Source organism: Ambystoma mexicanum, chromosome 5q (genome assembly GCF_040938575.1).
Source record: "Ambystoma mexicanum isolate Mex_15411 chromosome 5q, UKY_AmexF1_1, whole genome shotgun sequence".
NCBI lineage: Eukaryota > Metazoa > Chordata > Amphibia > Caudata > Ambystomatidae > Ambystoma > Ambystoma mexicanum.
In genome coordinates this window covers 1,227,529,903-1,227,543,213 of record NC_090933.1, presented here as the reverse complement: position 1 = coordinate 1,227,543,213, position 13,311 = coordinate 1,227,529,903, and positions in this window count along the sequence as shown.

Sequence of the window (13,311 nt, the reverse complement as noted above, 5' to 3'; positions counted from 1 at the left end):
TTTTAAAAAGGCTTGAATTAAGAAATTGGTTGATGTATTTGTTAAAAATGTGATTTATATTTTAGGACAAGACAATTTCAGACATTGGGCCTCATTAAGAGTCTGGCCTCTGTGATTCCCGGAATTACCGGGGCATTACAACCGTGCTTTCCCGGGAATCACGGAGGCGGAATGGTGTTAATCCCCATTCCCATTGAGTCCTATGGGACTCAATGGGAATGGGGATCATGGAAACACCTGACAGCATCTCGTAATGCTGCCGGTGTTTCCTCAGCCGCCTGCAGGTGGGCGGTGTTAAACCCGCCAGGTAAACCAGGTTTTACCGCCACCATTATTTCCGGACCGCTTGATTTGTAATGAGGCCCATTGTGTTTAAAAGTTAAAGTTAGCCACACTGAGCTTCAAAGACATTCCACACCTTCTCCCAAACAAAGGAATCTTCCCCCTGCTCTCTGCTAAGAAACTGGCAGGCTGGTGTGAAAGGAACTGGGAGGGGCGCTCTGGCATGTTGCTCTGAGTGTAGACAAAGGAATCCCTTGAGCTGAATAGAAATGTTAATTCGGGTGGGACTGACATCAACTGCCCTGGCAGGAAGAAGACCATGTGATGCTCTGACTCAGCCGAGCATTGGAGGCGGGCCAGACTGAAAATGTGGATTTGAAACTGGAGTAAATATATGTTTAAGGAAAAGAATTATAAAATATTGTACCGAACTGACAAAAATATGAAACTTAGAGAATATTAAAATGAAAAGATTGCTCACAGTTTAAAATTAATCTGGAATCGGAGCGATGTTCTGACACTGAACCACGAAAAATGTATTATTGTAGCTATTGTGATTATGCTATGAAGATGAAAATTTACAGAAGTATGCCCAGATGGTATGTGTATGTATGTGTAAAAAATTGTAAAGATCCGAAAATGTGTAACCAACCAAAAGCGCAAAAAACTGTCATTTATGAACCAAAACTCATAGGAAGATAAGATTTGGACAGAAACATACCTTAGGCAATCTGTGATGTGTATATGTATTATCAACAAGTTTGTGATATTGGAATTATGTTTTTTTTATGAAAAATAAGATATACTGTACAGAGACAAAGGGGATGTGCTCTCCCTGAGCCATAAACATGACACATCATGACACACTGTTCCTTTCTCAAATGAGGAGAGGGGGAATTCTTTGACCTATCAGATCCGTAGAGGGTTGGGCATAGACAATCAGCCTCCCCACCCACTTTGGAAAATGGATAAATAGGGACTGTTGAGGACAGGCAAAATACACACTTTCACTCATCAACTGATCCACTGGTGAAGCACCCTGCAGGAAGAGCCAGACTCCAGAACCAGACTCCAAAATTCTGAAGCAGAAAGGCCCAACCCGAAAAGCTGAACCCTTTTCAGCAGGCCTTTAAAATCTAGCAACCTGATTTTAACCCCTAAACTTCCACGGGGCTTAACCCATTCAACAGCCTGGCTGAGCTGTTTTGCTGCTTCTGGCCAAGAACTCAAGATCCAGATCAGTCCAGCAGAGCTGTAACCCAGAACCCGTCAGATCCAGTCCAAGAGGCCGTGCAGACCAGAGGGCATTGCTGAGAGCAGAACCAAGCACCTGAGACCTTTCCGGTGGTGAGCGAATCCCAGTCCAAACCGTTGACCAGATCTTTGACGGGCCCATTCCATTCCAAAGCCATAGTAGTAATTATTTAGTACAGAACTGTCCATAGTCATCTCTTAGTTTAAAGTAATCCTATTCAATCCATTTCAACCTATCCAGAACTGTATTATAGAATCTTGTGTCCATCCTGAATCCTTCTCATTATATAGTCTGTGATAATTGTAGTGACAATCATCTGTGCGCTGATATTTTTCTGAAGAAAGTCAAGTGTCCTGGCGGACAGAAGTCAGAGCAGAAGGCGCCTTGTTCTGCAGGCTGTCTCGTTGGGTATCTTGAACTTTCATAGCCCCTTAGTATAAGTCCATCTTGGTTCTTAATGTTTAAAGCGCATCTTTCATTTTTGAAATCTTGACTCTTTTCTAAGAAAAATCGAAATTGATTAAAACCTCTGTAACTTTTGAACTGTATGTCATAGAAAGAAAACATCCTCAGCTTTCAAACGAACCCAAAACGACATTCCAATTCCTTATAGTTCTTCCGTAATTGCGTTTCTCGCATGCGGAAAAGTTGCAGCGAATTTGCATTTGCTCAATTTCACTCCATATAAAATAGCTATTTCTTGCTTTCAACTTCTGAATTTCGTCTTCCATCTGCTCATCATTCTTCAATCATTGCTAGTGTCTACCTGAACCAAACCAAAGTAACTCTCACTAGTTCTGAATCTCATTTAGCGAATAAAAATCATTTTTAGCATTTTCCCATTCATCCAAACCACATTAAAAGCAATTGACCTGTTTTAAAATCATTTCTGTTCTCTCTAAGCTTGCTGAGGGGAATCGGGATTGAAATTGCAATTGATGATGGTTAATCCTGAAACCTGTGTGCCCTCATTCCCTCTCTTCATATTGCATATTGGGGGGAGTGAGTAGTCACAGGGGAAAGAGTGATCCCATTGTCTTTGATTGAAGTCATATCAAGTTTTATTTCTGTGTTGCATTCTTTCCTATCATTGCATTTCCTTGAACCATACAAAGTTATTCTCTGCTACATTCTTCTTCCTATTCCTACTCCCAATTGATTAAAGAGATTGTTGATATTGTAATATTACCCATTGCTGATCATTGCATAAATATTCATAAGTGTGACATTCAGATATTATTCATATGTATAAAAGTGTAATCCATATATTGTTCAATTCTTCAAATAAATCTTTAAATTTGCAAAAACGAACCTACATCTTGGCTCAGTGAGGCCAAGCGGGATTCAAATAGAGGAGCGTTATATAAGGGTACATCATCCAGAATTAAAAGAACTTTTGACATAAAAATATATAATAAGGGTTTCCATTGGGCAAACCATACTAGGCATTGACTTAGTTGGAGTGCTGGGTTGAAACCGCTTACAGATTGGGGGCTCGTAGCAGGATTTCTGGATTAGGTCTACCACTTGTGCAGCTTAATACAGTGTGCTAACTGACAGGATACATAAATCCTGTTGGGCTACCACGCTGTGTTACACTGTAAAAGCACCCCTCAAAAGTGAACGCTCTAAGAAAACGGTCTGTTTTGCAAAAATAAAAAAAAAAATTTCTATAAATCAGGAAGGAAATTAATATTTCCAAAATGGCGACATTGGTAGACATTAAGATGGCTAGAGAACACATCTTACATAAGTTATTTGTGAGAGGTGAATGGACAGAGCAGGATCAGAATGTGTGGTTGCAGGCAATCACACAACAGATCACTGCAACAGGGTTAGATACCTAGAAAGACCAGGGTCCCTTACATGTGGCCCTGAGTGAACTGTATATGGCCCCTAAGGCCAAGGATGAGCAAAATAAGATTGCCAAGATAGCGGCATGTCTATATTTATCTATGGGAGCCATACAGGATAAACATGCTGAAGGCCAAGATATGGCAAGTAGGCAACTGATGGCATTAGAAAAGGCCCAATCTGATCTGGACTCTTCTGAGCAGAGGCTGCACAGGAGCCAGGAGTCAGAAAATGAAAGCAGGCAGGATATAGTTAAAATAAAAGAGGATATGGGTAACCTGCAACAGGAAAAGGCAGAACAGGATACCAGAATTCTGGCCTTGCAGAAGGAGTACCAAGAAGGTTTAGACTCCCTACTGCAGAGCCAGAAAAAGCTGGAGCAACAACTGGACTTCAACAGGGTATGCGCAGAGCAGGTAGTCACCCTGCAAAGCCACCTAGATAGAGAGAAGGCAGAGAGCAACAAATTAATTCTGAAAGACCTGGACACCCAGGCAGAGTTTGATGAAGAGCACCAGAAAGCTGGTGCCCTTCAAAGACAGAGGGACGACCTGGCAGCACAGAGGCAGGCTCTTGCACAGGAAAGGGACACCTTAGGCCAGGAAGCCTGTCACATAAAAGGGAAACTGGAAGAAAATCATCTGGCCCTCCAGGGAGTGGGTGACCTCCAAAAAGAGCATGATAGATTGTTAGAGCACACCAGGAGGGTGGGAGATGCTCTGGCAAGGAAGGAGCAGGCCAGTATGGACAGGACTCAGGAGGTAACCCTCCTGTAGCAAAGACTGGACCAGTACTCAAAGACAAACCAGGAAGCACAGAGAGAAAATGAGGCTCTCTGTCAGAACAATGATAGGCTCCACAGGCAGGTAGCCATGCAAGAGAGACTGATACAGACTAGTAGGGCCTTGACTGAGTAACAGAAAGCTCAGGTTCTTGCATGGCATCAGGGAGCAGGGGCTGATAGTGATGAGGTTCGCTGGGAAAGGGAAACACCTGAGCATAACCTCAGGAACCCTAGTACCAGATGCCTTCACCTCTCCCAGTCCCTGGACTCTGCCACCCCCATGTCCACTGGCACACATGAGCCCAGGGCCACGGGGAAGGCAGATTACTATCCAATCAGAAGTATGGGGCTCATAGACCAGTATCTCCAAGGAATGGAATGGGCGGGCATCTGGGTATGGGTACCCAAGCACTGTGAAATTTAGTGGGGAACTCCAGGAGAGTAGGCCCACTAAGGGCATCTTGAAAACCTCTGCCCAGCTAGGACAGTGATGGGGTACCCATCAAATCCTGGGAGCAAGGAGGAATCAGAAGACTCCTCTGAGTTCCCCAGGACACAGGAGACTAGGTCCCCACATTCTGCCAGCCATTCCCAGGCTCGCAGAATCCAGGAGAACCTGGAAGACCAGACGGGCACCTCTGGGAGCAGTGCCTCTGAGTCAGAGGATGATTGGACCAGGGTTACCCGAACCAAGAAGGCCAATAAGGCAAAAAGGACCTTGCTTAAGGACCCTTTAAAACAAATCAAGGCAATAAGGAGCATCATCACGCCTTATCATAAGAATGCTAAGTATTCTGTTTGGGAGCACTTAGAGCTCTTTGAGCAGATGATGGAAACTTTCCATTTGAAAGTCAGCAGTAGCTGCATTCAGTATGTGAAATGGACCTTTTCACCAGAATACTCCAGTTTCTTTGTGGGGCTGGAGGACCAAAATCATTCAAGATGGTCCACATATAGGGTGGCCATCTTGAAGCATTTTTCTGTTCACAGAAATCCATAAGAGGCTCATAAGGCAGCCTACAACTTACAATGTGGGGAGGATCAGGCCCGACAAGAATTTGTGCAGGAGTTTTAGCGTGCCTTTGCGCAGACTACCAGAAGGGTGCGCACGGACAGCAAAGAATTTGTCAATACTTTTTTCCATGCTCTACCAAAGTACATCATGAGAAAATATCACTAGACTGCGTCATTGAACAGGCCACCCGAATTTGAGGTGCAAAAGCCCATAGACAACAAGAATACTCAAAAGAGCCCCAAACCAACCAACACCTCTGCTGCTGCTAAGGTGGCAGAGGTAAAGGTTGCCCCCATTTTGGATTTGGAGATGGGGTGGCCTAAAAACCCGCCTGCACAGCAGAATTATTCCAAGCCCAGAAGGCCCTCGGCCAGTCACAGACAGGGAACCAAGGAGGTAGTCCCACAAATGGGATCCCTCACTCCCCTGACTATGTAAGTCCCCGCTACAAGGGGAACCCACCCATCCTGGGTTATGTGTGGACTCCTCCTGCCCAAAGGGGGGTCCAACCAAGCACCTAACCCATGGAACATCCCTCCTCACTTCCTCCAGGAGGGCATAAATTCCCCAAATCCTGGGCAGAACATTTTCCCTAGGTATCCACAAAATGTCTAACCCCAGAACAATCCATCCTTCTTTCCCCACTTTCCTGAGCCCAGACAACCTAATACATGAGAGGGGAGGCCAAGGGTGGAGGGGTACCCAAATCTTCCCAACCCAGGGTACTGCCAGAGAAGGGATAGATACCCTTCCCGGGATCAGCCCAGGGGAGAAATGTGAACCCTGTATCAGCCTGAGCGGGTGTCACAGTTAGAGCGCCAGGTCCAAAATATCGCACAGGATCTGGGTTGCATGCGGAGGGCTCAACAGAACCCTCAGGTGGGCATGCCGGCACTGAATGCCCCAAACCTTGGACCTGGTGCTCCAGAACAATGACGGGGGAAGCACCCCGACAAACCACCGGTTCCCAGGGAGGAGGCACAAGGGGAAGGGGGGTGTAAAGCCTTTGAGGAAGCTTGCTGCCCCGCTTGTGAAAAGCCCCTGGAAACCCAGGAACCGGAACCAAAATCTCCTGCCCCTGAAAGTCTGCCACCCAAGGAGGAGAGAGGGGGTAGGAGAAACAAAGGACCCAAACAGACCCATTTTGTGGAGGAGGTACAGATCTTCCAATTTGAAGGAGAGGGATCCTCAGAGGATCCTGGGAAAAGGATCTTCTCCTTCAAAGATGTGGGAACTCCACCCAAAGAAAAATGGGTCCCAAAGAATTCAAATACAGACTGGGTAGATGTGGGGACTGAGCTAGCGCCGCCCATCATCCCATCCCAGAACAAACAACATGAAAATCCTCTGGTTGAAACCCATCCTGGTGACTGCCTCCAAAAAGGGGAGGGCGGCCCAGAACCGGAACCAGGGGAACTCAAAACTTCTCCCATCTCTAGTTGCCACCTTTTTCTTTCAGATTCCCAAGACTCCCCACAGAATTCCTCCCAAATCTCTTCTCTCTCAATGTCCAAAACTAAAAAACTAGCCCACCAGTTGTCCAAAAATGTGCATTATCTGTGCCCCCTTGCGGAGAAGGAGGGAAGATACTATGCCCCGGTTCAAGAACAGTGGCAGGGTACAATTCTGGCACTGGTGGACACTGGATCCCAAGCCACCCTTCTGTCCAAAAAGGCCTTTGATGAACTGAATTCAGGAAGGGGGGAGAATTATCAAATTCCTCTCACCCCTCTTCCTGGACAACTTCAGAACTTTGACGGGAAGGAAATTCCTGTTGAGGGGACTCTGGATTTGGACATTAAAATTGGGCGACACAAGGTGAAGCACCCGGTCATAGTTGGGACTCCAAAGGGCACCCCTTGTTTACTAGGGAATGACCTCCTGCGAAGGTTGTCACCCCTAATAGACTGTCTAAACAAGGTCCTCTGGACCCAGACAAGCCGACCAATAAAGTTAAAACAGAGTGTCAACCATGTTAGTTTAAACGGCACATGCCACATGGTTGAACAAAGATCTGGCCAAGTTGAATTTCACTTCCAGAACAACCAAATTCCAGACGTGACAGTAATAACAGTAGGACAACAGACTGGGGATGGGTGGTCCTCTCTATATCTGAAAGTCAACCTTCCTTCCAGGTTAAGGTGGCATTCCACACTGGAAGGAAACACTCTGAAATTCTTTACCAATCCACAATCAGACATTCCCACTCCTATAGTCCAGAAAGATGAAAAATCAGCTCAGAGCCTGGCTGATATTCAGCAAATTGGAGAGCAGTTGTTTATCCCTGTTCAGTTAAATGAAGGGAAGGACTCTGTTCTCGCCCGAGTGTGTGTGAACAATGGTAAGAGCTTCATCAGTGAAGCCATGTTCCGCCAACTCCCTCCCAAAGGATCCAGCCATTCCCACATTTAGACTGATAGATAAATGGAAAATGGATCTGGAAGCACCCAATTCCAAACCTCTCCTACCAAGCAGGTGTATGCTCAGAATATCCATATGAAACAAGAGCATAGTCCATAATTGTTGGGTCGTGCAAGATGTCACTGCCGCCTTTTACTTAGGCAGTGACATTCTCAATCGCTTTGCCATTAGTTTGGACCTAATAAACTTCAAAGTTTGGTCCCGATTAGCTGATAATCCCATGGGCTTTGATGATCCTGGGAAAGTATTTAGGTCAGCTCAACTTCTGCCTTATGCAGTTGAAATTCAGATTGGAGAGGAAGTCACCATCCCAGAAAGGACCCGACAATTCTCCCTGGAAGTGAAAGTTAAAAGAGGACAGAAATTAAAAACCCTGATGCCTATGTTCAACTCAATGCTTCTCTCCAACAGCAAGGGTTGGGGATAAACCCAACACCACTAGTCAACATAGAACATGACACCATTCCAATAGAGGTGGATAACAGCGACTTAAAGAGTATCACTCTAGACGCAGGCACCATTATTGGAATGGCGGTTGATGACCGACATTTTTCATTGATTTATGAAATGAACTGTTAGGACCAATCCCCAAGGACTGTTTTTACAGTGACAGTGATGACAACACAACACCACACAGGATCTTTACCCGGCATGGGGGATCTTCCTGGTGTACACTTCTTGCCCTTATGGTAAGGAAGATGTGACTTGTGACTTCAGGGGGGATGAGGTGATTTTACAGGTCCATGAGGGCTGCCTTTCCCACCTGAAGCCACCAGTCCAAATCAGTACTCTGACCAGGGACTTCTCCACCCAGCTGGAGGAAGCTGCTGAGATAGCAAAACCAGAAGTCTTTCCAGGCTTCAGGTAGATGGTTGAAGAGAGAGTCAACCTAGCTGATGCCTGTGAGACTCTGGAGCAGAAGCAAAAGTTGAAGCAAGTTTTCTTGGATTTTCAAGATCTCTTTGCGGTGGACTCATATGACTGTGGTCGCACCGACATCCATACAACAACAATTCCCACAGACCCTGGCATGACTCCACTGTTTGTGAAGCAATATCGCTAGCCTCTCGCAGCAATGGAGTCCCTTACTGAAATAATTAAGAAGCTTGAGTCCCGTGGGATAATCCGTCCAGTCCACATCAGCTTCAATAATCCGGTGCTGGGGATATTGAAGCCAAATGGCCAGTGGAGACTCTGTGCCGACCTTAGGGAGATCAACAAACGGGTCCATACTTCCCGATGGCCTCTTCCCTACATTGACCAAGGGTTGGCCCAGATCCAGGGGTCACAGGTATTCACTGCAATAGACCTGACCAATGGATACTGGACTGTACCTGTGAGTAGGGAGGACCAATACAAGCTGGCCTTTACCTTTGGGGGGCAGCAATGCACATGGACCCGGACTCCCTTTGGATACCTCAACTCCGGCAATGAGTTCAACATTTTCCTACATAAGGTCATGCCCGACCTGGGTGAAAGGGGTAACCTGGCCTATGTAGGTATGTACTCATCAAAAGTTCAACTGTGGAGGAACACATAGCGGAGATCCGTTATGTTCTGATACAGTTGAGGGCCACTTGAGCAAAACTTTCCTTTCAAAAGGCACAGTGGTGTATAACCCGTGGCCATTTCTTGGGGCATGAAATTACTCCTCAGGGGCTCTGTACCCAGGAAAAGAAAGTGGAAGCACTCCAGAAATTGAAAGACCCCACAATTCTGCGGGAACTAAGGAGCCTCCTTGGACTGACAAATTACAGTAGAAAGTTCATTGAGGGCTACGCAGAGATCACAAGACCCCTGATTCATCTTTTGAAGGGGGCGGGTCAAGTGGGAATGGGGTCCCGAACAAGCCCAGGCAGTAAGACACCTCAAAAGAAGCCTCTCACAAGCGTCTTGCCTAGCTTACCATGTTAGAAACAAGGAGTTTGTCTTGGAGACAGGGTTTTCTAATACATGCTTGATGGCAGTTTTATACCAAAAGCAACCTTATCCTCTGTGGAGGAAAAAGTCAACGATTGTGAGAAGGCACTCCTGGCAACGGTGTGGGCATTGAAGAATTACTGCCCGCTCATCCAGGGGGAACATATCATAGTGGAGATTCCACACTAGCCTCTGCAATATCTCCAAAGTGACAGAATCCGGGCCGTAAATGTGAGTAATTCTCGAATTACTTCCTGGATTCTGTCAATGCAAGGCTTTCCTGTTGAGGTCAGATATGGCCAAAACAAGAAGAGTCCCCTCGCGCAAGGTCAGGCTGACTTGCATGATTGTGCCAGAGAAAACTGTCTTAAGGACGAAAGTCTAAAAATCAAGGACAACATGGAGGCATACCTCAATTCCCCACACAAAGTCTTTGAAGAAGACCAGTGTGAGGGAATGCCCACTGTCTATGTGTATGGATGCTCTTACCATGTTGACAACAATGGGGAAAAAGAACGTGTGGCCGGCGTAGGGAATGCATGGGTGAATGAGACCCCAGAACCCTCCGCTGGGTACAAGATTGGACCCCGAAGTAGTCAAGTGGCAGAGTTAATGGCTGTACATCAAGCCATCCTCACTGCTGTCCAACATCAACTCCACAAACTGGTCATAATCACAGATTCGGATTATGTACGGAACAGGTTTGTGGAGCACCTGGTTAACTGGAAAACCAGAGGCATGTTATGTGCTAATAACAAACCCTTGAAACATGGGAAATGAATCCAAAATATCGATGATCTGGTCACCTCAAATGGGATGACCATCTACTGGAAAAAGATCAAGGGTTATTCCAAAGTAGAGGGACCAGACAAAAGTGGAAATGACTTAGCTGATCCGCTGGCCAAAACCTGGGCCATCCAAGGGGATATAATTGAGATCGAGTCCCTTTTGGGGGAAATCCAGGTCACTGCTATCACTAGGTCCCAGACAAATGCTCACAATGAACTCTCAACTGCACAATGGAGTAAGGAGACCCCAGATGCTGATTTGATTACGGCTCAAAAAGGGGATCCAATTATTGGTAAGTTTTATCAATACATTGAGGGCCCTGAGAACTTTCCCCTGACGGATACCAATTACATTGGGAAAGAGGACCTCAGAGTGCTGATGAAATGTCCAAAAATGTTCCGAATCCAAGACGGTTTGCTTGTAAGGAGATCCCTAGCTGGCCATGATCAGTGGATGGTCCCTACCTCATTCCGAAGTCTGATGTTAAGTCATGCCCATGATGCAGCCACAGCCTGTCATAGGGGGTTTCATAGAACACTTGAAATCTTAAGAGAGGTTGCATACTGGCCACACATGGGGCATGACCTCGACCAATACTTGAAGGGGTGTCTTGTGTGTGCACAATTTCAGCCAACATCCCTCACACTTCGTGCGCCTCTCCAAAAGAGGGGAATGACATTGCCATGGTCTGATTTACAAGTCGATTTTATCGGGCCCGTGATTCGCTTCTCTAGGGGAAACAAGTACATGTTGACCATGACATGATTGTTTACTAAATGGGTGGAATGTCTCCCGGCCCCAAACTGCAAAGCAGAAACAGCAGCTGCCCTGATGATCAACCACATCTCTTCAGGTTTTGGACTACCCTAAAGGATCGAGTCAGACAGAGGTAGCCATTTCACCAGCGAAGTAATGACAAAGATATGCGAGATACTTGAGGTTAAAAGGAAGCTACACATTGCTTACCGGCAAGCCTCTAGTGGTGCAGTGGACAGATACAACAAAAACATTGTGAGCATATCAAAAAAGTTTGTGGCAGATTCTGGGCCAAGTTGGGATATTCGATTACCACTTGTCCTAATGGCCATCAGATCTACCCCTTCATCTGCAACCAAAATGTCACCATTTGAGCTGATGACTGGAAACAGGATGGTGCTTCCCCAGCATCTGCTCTACAGGACCCAAGAGCAGACATTGATCAATGCCTACACAACTCATGAGTATGTTGAAAATCTAAGAAAACACCTTCAACATGATTTTGCCTATGCTCAGCGAAACCTAGAGAGATCTGCAGACAGCATGAAGACCCACTATGACTTAAAGACTACTAGAAAAGAATACAATGTAGGAGACCGGGTCTACTTATACAATTTCCAAAGGAATCAGGCCAAACAGCACACATTTTTGCCTACCTGGAGGGTTCCTTTTGAAATTGTAGACAAAATCTCTCCAGTCGCCTACAAAATCTACATCCCAAAGGCAGTTTGGCAGAAGGGGAAGATAAGTGGGTCCATATTAATCAACTAAAGTGCTGCCATCCTAGGCCCACTCTGCAGCAACTGGACGAGTCTTCTGTTACCCCAGAGGGGGCCACTCCAGCTCCATGGAATTCCAACTCTAAAATATTCCATTAATAGTCTATAAAATACATTAATAAATATGTGTCCTGATTTATCAAAATGTATGTGTCTGCCCCACTACATTAATAGTGGTGGGGAAATGTCTACAAATATGTTTTTGCTTTGTCATCCTAGGTCATCATAGTTGATAGGAAACCATGGAGACTAACGAAGGAGGACTACCCGGGGACCGGGAGGAAAGATCCGGGGTCCCGGAGTATCGCTCAATACACACATCAGGTGTGGAGAACTGATCGATCCTCCTTTGACAGAGGAAAAAGACAATGAACTTTGACATTTGTGGAATCAGAAGAGATGAAACTGACATCCCAGTCTTGCGAATTCCCATTGATGGAAGATCAAAGCCAAATCGCAAGAGGGGGGGCTTGTGGGATGTTCCAACCCACTAGTCCAGGCCCTGCAACATTACTCTGCATTGCTTGCATCAGGAACATCAGAAGGGCCACCGGAAAGCATGCTGCTCGCTAAAAATCACCCAAAAGTGTGCAGTAAAAATCTGAAAAATAGGCTGCCATCCAATTTTGCCTATCTCAGTGGTAACACAGGAGACCACTGCCAAAACCCATCATTTGGCTGCCTACAGAGCAAGGCTGATTGCAAAAGAAACACAGAGCTGTGTGAAAATCCGTTTTTCTTGGTTAGCAAATTTGCAATAATAATGGCTCACAAACCATCCAAAAGATCCAACCTCCTTGTTGAGTGTTAAACTTCATTCTACTTCAAGAATCCACATAAATACAATGTCCACAGAAGTACACTTATCAGAAGAAAATCCACATTGAAGATTGCTTGCTTGGAAAATTATGTTGAAAATTGGTGCAATACTTTTACTCGCCTCTGTCAGATGCTGGCGATCTCTAAATCTGACAGGTGAAACTTGTGTCTCAAAAGCTAAATGTGCCAAAGAAAGACTTGCTGTCAAAAGCCTAAGAGGTGGATACAATTCAAAACTATATTTTAAAAAGACTTGAATTAAGAAATTGGTTGATGTATGTGTTAAAAATGTGATTTATATTTTAGGACAAGACAATTTCAGGCATTGTGTTTAAAAGTTAAAGTTAGCCACACTGAGCTTCAAAGACATTCCACACCTTCTCCCAAACAAAGGAATCTTCCCCCTACTCACTGCTAAGAAACTGGCAGGCTGATGTGAAAGGAACTGGGAGGGGCACTCTGGCATGTTGCTCTGAGTGTAGACAAAGGACTCCCTTGATCTGAATGAAAATGCTAATTCGGGTGTGACTGACATCAACTGCCCTGGCAGGAAGAAGACGATGTGACTCTCTGACTCAATCAAGCCTTGGAGGCGGGCCAGACTGAAAATGTGGATTTGAAACTGGAGTAAATATAT